Source organism: Nicotiana tabacum, chromosome 22 (assembly GCF_000715075.1).
Source record: "Nicotiana tabacum cultivar K326 chromosome 22, ASM71507v2, whole genome shotgun sequence".
NCBI lineage: Eukaryota > Viridiplantae > Streptophyta > Magnoliopsida > Solanales > Solanaceae > Nicotiana > Nicotiana tabacum.
Window position 1 is genome coordinate 103,043,466 of NC_134101.1, and position 10,163 is coordinate 103,053,628.

At 39.1% G+C, this 10,163-nt stretch overlaps 1 long non-coding RNA gene across 1 annotated transcript; it reads right to left on the bottom strand.

Moving 5' to 3' along the window:
• Positions 1–788: 788 nt before the first annotated feature.
• On the bottom strand, positions 789–9,885 carry LOC142176646 (uncharacterized). The gene is made up of 2 exons (XR_012705349.1): positions 9,386–9,885; positions 789–1,030 (listed from the first exon to the last, which is right to left on the bottom strand). It is a non-coding gene; the product is annotated as an uncharacterized LOC142176646 (long non-coding RNA).
• Positions 9,886–10,163: the final 278 nt, after the last annotated feature.

The window sequence follows — 10,163 nt, forward strand, 5'->3', positions numbered from 1 at the left end:
AAAAAATAATAAAGAACAATAAATATAACAATAAGGTGCAAAAATAAGATATAGGATAAGTATGTTTCTCAAACAAGATAACCAGGATATAATTCAAAACCTAAATCCACATATAAAGATGTTATGCGCCATATAGCATCTAAATAGATGCCTCTACATGAGTCTAGGATGATCATGCATGCTCAGGATTCAATCACAACCAATATCTAGTACATCTCATGTGCTCCAATATTATCTAGAATGTCCTATATTCTCAACGCAATATATGTATTACCTGTTAGTATTCTATTTTCAAAAATAGAAAATCAGAAGACATTTGTTTAAAAAAACAAAAACAAAAAATTTTGAGCCCAAGTTTTTTGTGTCTTCTTAATAAATTTAATCCCCTCACAGTTGCTCAAGGTTTCAGATTAATTCCTCCTAGGATAGAACATAATAATTATTAAGTGGTAGTGGCACTACAAATTATAGAACTTCGGCGAACTCAAATGAAGGAGCAAATCACACTGTAATGTTTACGTTTTGCTTTGGAAAACAATGCAGAAATGAAGAAGAGAGAGGGAAAGTTTGCAAATTTTCGGTGGTGAAAAATGAGGCTAAGCCACTCTATTTATAGCCAACAAAGTTGAGTCCCAACAGGTGCAAAGATGCCTATTCATTTGATAAGGTGTCTATTCGGCAGAAATTATGTCACGACCCAAAATTCACCTTAGGCATCGGGATGACACCTAGTCTTTAAGACTAGGTAAGCCAGTTATTTACCAGTGTTAAAGCAGTCAAACATGACATTTTAAAGTAGAGTTTTATATAAATACCGAATAAAGGTGATACAAGCCCACGCGACAATAATTCCAATGAATATCATATAAATATATCAAAACCAAATATAATACTGTTTGGATATCAAATTAATAGTACAATTCAAAGGAAAAGGACTCCAAGGGACTATGGCGATCGTGCAACTGTAACTTGAATCCTCGCAATCGAAGAAGCTAACCCTGCCTAAGTCCGTTATCTCCAATACCTGGATCTGCAAACAAAATATGCAGAACTGTAGTATGAGTACACTACAATGAATACACAGTAAGCATCAAGACTAACCCCCGTAGAATAGTGAGGAGGTATAATTCAAGACACCTACTAGTCATAATAACCTGTGCAGTATATAACTATAAAGCTAAAAATGGAAGAAAGAATCAGTAAATGGAAACAAGGAATAAGCATGTGATAAAAATAGTAAAGTAATCAGAACACCGTTAAAGTACCAGTGAAACCAAATAAGTTAAACAAGTGACAACTGAATAATCAAGTCGTTCCAGCACAAATAACAAAATTTCCTCGTGGTACCACTCCTCAAAACTACAAGCCACGAGTCTTGAATCATAAATCATATATACCTGCACCTCGTACCCACATTATCAATCACAACCACACAAAAAATTTACGTGCCAATACCTCAATCCGTCCGGCATGGTCATATGCTCACTATGACAATCCGTCGGGCATGATCACAGGCTCGATATCACAATGAAAGCAGTTATACAAGAGTACATGTGCATGATCAATGAATGTCAAGTTTCATACTCATATACTGGTATAAAAGGCATGCTAAAGTGTATGCTTCTACGAGTGTACTATTACAGTCCAAGTCAATAAGTAATTTCAAAGACATCGAGTAATTCATTGGAAACAACAGAACAAGTCACGTAAGGTGCATGCATACACAAGGAAAATCATGCCATCAAATGAATATCATCAATATTATCCCTCCAGGCCGTCACATATCATCCCCGACATGGCCACCCTTATCTCTTTTTAATTGACAATATCATAATAGCCATTTGTATTGCTCCACCCAGACATTTAACATAATAGCCAATTGTATCACTCCGCCCAGACAATAACACAATAGCTACCCATACCACTCCACCCAGACAATAACACAATATCTACCCCTATCACTCCGCCTTAGACAATACATCACATTAGCCACCCATATCACTTTGCACAATCAACAATAATAAGATGCCACATTTATCCTCCGCATAACAACAATCAATCCACACAACAAATTCACATATGCTAATACCACAACAACACGAAATGTCAATTTGTACCACAAGTTCCCATATGCAACAACCTTTCCAAAACAACAATATCGATATCACTACAACACATAGCCCACTACTCAACCATGAAGAGTACACGAAACTCAATAATAACAAAATGAACGGGAAAATAACTCAACAATGAAAGACACTCTATTAAGCAACAACTTCAACTAAACAGGTTAATGGCTCTTAATAACTTCAACTTCAATTAATTGCTTAAGAATAAAACTCAATAATGAAGATATGTCACAACCCAACTCGCACAAGAGTAGCGACGACGCCTAGCAATACATCTAGGCCAGCCAACAGTTCACAAAATACCTAAGCTTTTGGATAAACATAGTATAATAAACTTAACAGTGAAAATATCATAAATATCTGATACTAATAACTAAAATACTGCTACAACCAACCCAAAATCTGGTGTCAACTAGTACATGAACACTATTGAGTATCAAATGTAAACCAAATCCCCAATACAACTATTTGAGTAATTGTAACGACCAGGCCAGTCGTTTTGAAAGTAATATCCCTAATACCTATTAACTACTTCTCCCGTATATTTTTCTGCTCATGTGACTTTCCGGGAGGTTCTGTTTTTGGTGTTTCGGAGTGTTTTGGGACAAAGTCCCTAAACGGAAGCCTAAGCCTTAGTATTTTGATTGTAGTCGGAACTGTGTGAAGATGAATCCGAATAGAAATTTGCCAGTTTCGTTAGCTCTATTAGGTGATTTTGGGATCAAGGGCGTGTCCGGATTGTGTTTTGGAGGTTAATAGCTGATTTAGGCTTGAAATGGCGAAAGTCGAATTTTTGGAGATTTTGACCTGTAGTGGACTTTTTGATATAGGGGCCGGATTCTGATTCCCGAAGTTGGCATAGGTATGTAATGTTGAATATGACTTGTGTGCAAAATTTGACTTCAATCGCACATGGTTTATTAGGTTTTGACATCGATTGTTGAAATTTGAACTTTCAAGTTCATTAAGTTTGAATTTGAGGGTGATTCATATTTTTAGCATTGTTTGATGTGATTTAAGGGCTCGACTAAGTTCGTGTTGTGTTTTAGGACTTGTTGGTATGTTTGATTGAGGTCCCAAGGACCTGGTGTGTGTTTCAAATGCTCAACGGATTGAAATTTGGACTAATGCAATTGCTGAAGATTTTTGGTTGCTGGTGTTTTCGCACCTGCAGTTGGTCACCTGCAGTTGGGGGACCATAGGTGTGGGATCGCACGTGCATAGAGGCAAGGTGAAAAAGAGGATTTGGAATGTTGGTCAGGGGTCGCAGGAGCGAAGATAATTCCGCATCTGTGATGCCCGCGGATGCGCAAAAAGAACAGTAGGCGCGGAGGAAGACCGTAGAAGCGGACTAGGTTCTACAGGAGCGCACTCGTAGGTATGACCCTTTTCAATGCAGATGCAGACCCAGCCCTTTAAGTCATTTCCGCACCTGCAAGGGAAATTCCACAGGAGCGATTTTAGGCCTGCAGATACGAAATTGATGGGCAGAAAAAGGGCCAAGTTCGAGGGTTTTATCCCCATTTTCAATTTTGGGACTTTGAGAGTCAGATTGGGCGATTATTTGAGGGATTTTCAGAGAAAGATTTTGGGTAATGATTCTTATCTCCTTTATGGTTATATTCCACTAATCTATGGTTGATTTCATCATTTAATTAAGGAATTTGGTTGAGAAATTTGGGGGAAAATGGTAGAAGTTCTTCAACTAAGATTTTGGGTTTTTATTGGGATTTTGATATCGGATTTGGATAATTTTGATAAGAGTGAGCTTGTGAGTGAATGGGTGTTCATATTTTGTGACTTTTACCCGATTCCGAGACGTGGACCCGGGGAGGCTTTTAGGGAGATTTTCGAATTTATTATTAAAGTCTTGATTTCATTAATTAGAATAGTCTATTATGGTTATATTTATGATATGTAATTGTTTTTGGCTAGATTTGGGCCATTTAGAGTCGGATACTCATGGAAAAGGCATTGTTACCGATTGATTGAGCTTGGTTCGAGGTAAGTGGCTTGCCTAACCTTATGTGAGGGAACTCCCCTTAGGATTTGGTACTATTGTGATATGTGGGCGCCGTGTACATTAAGTGATGAGTGCATACACATGCTATTTGTTGTAAAACTCCATTTTTCACTGAGTAATAACCTGTTTCACTTTAATTGAGTTATACTAGCATGTGTAATTATCATGTTTACCCTAGAATAGCATGTATACGTTTCTTAAATGCTTATCTGAACTCTCTGCAGCATGCTTAGTGGATTTCCTACTTCTTCCTTGACTTGTACTTAGTCTAAACTGTATGATTTCATTTTATAGTTGTTATCTCACTTGTTTGAGTTGCGTATTTATTTTGGGACTACGAAAAGTTATTCTGGGAGATCCGATATCCTGGGAGATCCCCTTGCAAATTTACTTTTGGGAATACGGAATGGTATTTTGGGAGATCCCCCTGCATATTTACTTTGGGACTACGGGACGGTATCCCGGAAGATCCCCCTGCACATTTACTTTTGGGACTACGAGACGATATCTCGGGAGATCTCCTATTGTTATTTCTATTCACTGTTCTGTTATTTTTCTGTGATTTCCTTCTTGTTAAATTTCATTCTTTTTTATACTGTGATATTTTGTTTTGTCTTATTTTATATATATATATATATATATATATATATATATATATATATATATATCAGTAGGGCCCTGACCTAACCTCGTCACTACTCGACCGAGGTTAGACTTGGCACTTACTCAGTACTATTGTGGTGTACTCATGCTACTATTCTGCACATGTTTTCGTGTGCAGATCTAGGTACTTCTTATCTGCCATGTAATCAGTGAGTAGCGACAGTTGGAGACTTCAAGTTATATCTGTCGCGTCTGCAGACCTTGAAGTCCTCCTCTATTCCCCCTATGTCCATTACCTTTTGTACTTCTTTTGTTAGACTCTAATGTATAGAGACACTAGTTTTTCTTCTGTAGTTTGTGACTCACGATGTTTCGGGTTTTGGGAAGACTGTGTAGTATTAAGGAGTTGGTTATTGTACATGCCGAGCAGGATGGTTTTCAGTTATGTTGTTACAGTTACAGTTAGTTGTAAAATTTATGTTTTCATTTCATTATTCCACAAATGTTAGGCTTATCTAGTCGTAGAAACTAGGTGCCATCACGACATCTCACGGAGGACGGATTTCGATCGTGACAAGTTGGTATCAGAGCTATAGGTTCATAGGTGTCATGAGTCACAAGCTGGTTATTTAGTGTCGCGCGGATTGGTACGGAGACGTGTCAACTTATCTTCGGGAGGCTATGAAACTATTAGGAAAGTTACACTTCTTTGATTTCCTTGTCATGCGAAAATTTGTTGACTTCAAAATTCTAAACTTTTGTCTTCTATTCTCTCACAAATAGTAAGGACACATAAAGCCGGAGATGACCAAGAACCCTCACCCCCTGTTAGAGCCGCCAGAGGCCGAGGCCGGGGTAGAGTCCGAGGATGTTCAAGTAGCTCCAATCGGAGTGCAGGCACCTAAGATGCCTACTACTACGACACCAGCTCTCTAGGAGACTCTAGCCCTATTTCTAAGCATGTTCAACACCTTAGCTCAGGCTGGATTAATTCCCCTTGCTCCTGCCACATCTCAGTTCGGGGGAGGAGCACAGACTCACGCCGCCCGCACCCTAGAGCAGCGGGTTCCTGTTGATCAGATTCTAGAGGTTATACCAGTGCCACCTGCATCCCCAGTTCAGCCCAAGGGTAGGTCAGCAGTTTTTGAGGCGGAGCAGCGTAGGCTCGAGAGGTACAAGCAGTACCACTCTCCTACCTTCAGTGGTTTGGCGACAGAGGATTCTCAAAGCTTTCTTTAGAAGTGCCATCGTATTATCCGTACTATGGGTGTAGCGGAGACGAGCAAGATTTCTTTTACTATATTCCAGATTAGAGGAGCAGCCTATCAGTGGTGGCGTGCTTATGAGTTGGGTGGTCCGGCTAAGGTAGCTTCACTTACATGGACTCAGTTCTCGGACATGTTTTTGAGAGAGTATGTCCTTCAGAGCCTCATGGACGCATGGCGCGCGGAGTTTGAGCAGTTGCGCTAGGGTGCTCCGACTGTTTCAGAGTATGCAATTCATTTTAGTTGATTTGGCTAGACATGTAACGACCTTGGTTTCTACAGTTCGAGAGAGGGTTCACCAGTTTATTGAGGGACTCCATCCCAGCATCAGGACTAGCATGGCCCAGGAGATTGAGATGGATATCTTGTATCAGCAGGTTATGAGTATTTCTAGGAGGGTGGAGGGCGTGCTTGCTCAGGAAAGAGAGGAGAGAGAGGCAAAGAGGTCTCGAGAGACTGGTTCTTATTTTGGTGCACGTGCCCCAGCTGCAGTTCGATATGGTATGTGTCACAGCCGCGTTTTCAGTCCGCCAAAAACCAGCCTACGTGGTAGCCAAGTCCAGCACTTGACTTCAGCCTTCACAACACTTAGAAAAAAATTACAGAAACTTTGGACTAAGATTATTTTTAGGTAGCTTTCAACGTAGTATGTTTTAGGAATAATTTACGCAATAAAATATAGTAAAGGCAACAAAAATTTAGAAGAACACACGGCACAATATATAGGAAACTTTTTCCAAACTTTATATTTAACTCAAGCATACAAAGAAACTCAAACTCGAAGTACAATGCCGTGTACAAGAAGATCACTCTTGACACTCAGATTTGTCTCACAGGATTGCTCTTAACCTTAGGTGTTTTGACCCTTAAAAACAAGCTCAACATGCACTCAAACACGTTTTTCCCTTCTGCCCACAAGCATAAGGGTGCTGCCCATTTATAACACATGAACCAGCCCCTTTGCCTTACACTTGTCGCACTTAGGCTTAGACACTTGTCCCACATAACCCACTAATTTAGCATAGTGTAGTTGATATCCCCCAACTACTGGGAACATGTAAGATCATGCCAATAATAATGGAAGTATGGCCCAAAAACGTGTTAACACCATCTGCCAGCTTTTTTGGCAAAGCCAACTACTGCCCATGTGCAAAGCATGTGCTGTAACTGCCCTTGACTTGGTCAATCTGAAGCTTACTGCCCATTTTCGTGCCTAGGCATGAATTAGGCGCCAATTCCTTGTACTCAGCTGCATTGCAGCAACATTTTGCCCATGCCATTATCCACGAATATGGCCCTTTTGTCGCGCCCCAATGCCATTGCACTTTAGCCTGCCTTTGCCACTTAATTTTTGCCTTGCCTTAGCATCAATTCCACATGCCTTGATTACTTTGCCATGATCAAGTGTCACCCTGAACTCGCATCTCATTGTCAAGACCTTGCCAAGCTGTATCGCCTCTATCAAAACCTTGGCCATCACTTGCTAGTTTCCCTTTTTTCCTTGGTGCTACTCGTGCACCTTAGCTTGGAAACACTCTTGCTTCCCCATGAGAATACTCTCGTTTTCTAGTCAATCTCAAAGTGGTGGAGGTCTAACAAACCACCCACACCCTTTGAAACTCGACGTCCTCGTCGAGGTTAGCTCAATTTAAGAATACCAAAGGTTGACAAGCAACATCCATTGACCTCCTTTCTCTTCAGCCACAATTACATTGACACCAACAGTTTGTTTGTCACTGGTCATTGCCTCCAATGCAACCCTCTTATCCGTGGCAGTTGTCACATCTGTTTTTTACCTACACCCCCGAGAAGGGAGTATATAGGAGTTTTTTCCAATTTAAGTGATAATCGAAACGAGATTATTTTATTAAAAATTCAGAGTCGCCACTTGGGATAATTTTATGGTATCCCAAGTCACCAGTTCAAATCCCGAATCGAGGAAAAGATTGACTCTGTATTACAGTCTGCGAACACAGAAATCCGAGTAAGGAATTCTATTAACCTGGGAGAAGGTATTAGGCATTCCCGAGTTCCGTAGTTATAGCACGGTCGCTCAACTGTTATAATTGGCTCAATTATCTGATTTTAATTACCTGTTTTAACCTATGTGCATTTTAGCTTTATAACCGCTTTCAACCATTTTTTGAAAAATTGCAACGTTATTTAAAATATGTCTTGAACTACGTCACATAAATGCACCCGCAGTCCGCAACACATTTTATATAACATTGTTGGGATTTGAATTTGGGTCACATAAATGCGACCCGAGTTTAAGAACGTAATTTATTAAAATAACGCGCCTAAAGCATCTACGCATTTACAACTTTGCTAGGGCCACAAAAAATTTGCTAAATGGTACGCCTCGGTTTCTAAGGATTTAAAAAGTAATTAAGCGAGGTCCATGCATTTTGAGATTTTACTTTGCACGGCACACCTCGATTCCAATTTTAAAGGGAATTGTATTTCACTAAAGCAAACTAAGGATGCTCCTATTTAAATCTAATTTGAAATTAGGTATCACACCTACGCCATGGGAACCATACCCGTAGTTGTAATGATTTAATTACGTGCCTAAAGCAAACTACGGTGTTTATGAGTTGTGTAATCCCTAATTTGCGATTGTGTGTGAAAAAGGGCTTGTGATTATGGAGTATTAGGCACATTCGCACATCACATTTCTCAATTTAAGGAGATGAATTGCAGTAAGATTCTTTTAGCATTAACCTCACTGATAGCCAAGTTCAAATACCCAATCATCACAAATTAGCACAAGTAAAGATTGTATGCTAGAAAAACAGAATTCTCGATGCATTGTTTTCATTCCTAAGAAAATAAAACTTATCTTAGCATGAAGGAGCAATTCTAACTATTTACAGCGAACACACCGAAAATGAAGATATGACACACTTTAAATACAAAATTATTCACATTAACACTGTCAATTGTGAAGATAAGACGCAGATAGTAAATTAGGCTTTGCTTCAAATAAGAGCTAATTCATGACTTAAAATTACTAGCCTAAATCATGTGAGCTTGAGTAATTATAGTAACTCCAAATTAACGTAAGCAACAGGGATAAAATGAACATGCCAAACCTTAATCAATAATTTCCGAACCTCATGCCTAACTTCACATGGATCAACTCTATCCTTCGTCAATTTGAGCATAACGAACGATTTCAAACTCAAATTTTCAGTTCAAAAAATAAAACAAATAGTCAAAGCTAGATGTCGGCAGACATAGCAGATGTAGAAAAATCTAGTGATTAAATACAATGAATGCATGAATTTGGACATTAATACAACACGAACAATTCAGATTTGTATTTATGAATTTGGTAGACAACTAAATAAAATCTGACATACCCGATAATAGAAATCGAAATGAACTGACCCAAAAGAAAATTTTGAAACAACCTCGACTAGTGCTCAGCAACGATTCCAACAACAATCAAACAACATTCTTGAGACTGGATTAAAGTCTCAAACCCAGAAACTCCTAAACAACCACAACAACTGAAACCAAACTCGAAGATCTTTCGAATCCGAATCTTCCTCTATTTTGTTTATGTTTATTGACTCCTTTTTATTCCAGATCTGTCCGTTCCTTTCATATAAGTGTGTGTGCGTGTGATTTCTTGTGAAGGACGGTGGAGTAAAACTCTAGAGTCGTAGTCTTAGGATTGGGTGATGGCTGCTGTTAAGTTTTTTTTTTTGGTTAACGGAAGGGGAAGTCCGTCTGAGATGCTGAAGATGAAAAATAGGGGGAAGGATAGGCTCTTTTTGGAGAAAAGATTTTTGGATTTTGGGCAGCCATGAAAGGGCACCGTTTTCAGCTTCTCTAAAGGAGGAGCTCATGTCCTCTTAGGTCTAAGGGGTTGTTAGGTTATTTTAATGTGGATGGGAGTCTTGGGCTAGGCGGGTCAGGTCAGGTAGGTTTGGGTAGGGAGATTGGGCTTGGGTCAAGGAATGTTTTGGATCAGATCTGGGTTAGGTGAGAATTGGCCCAATTTCACAAGACAACCCTTTTTCCAATTCTTTCTTTTATTTTCTAATTTTCCTTTTCTTTTAATTAAGATCCTACAAATTAAAATTCTAAATTATCCGAAAGTGTGAAATTAAACTAATTAGCTAATTATAAAAA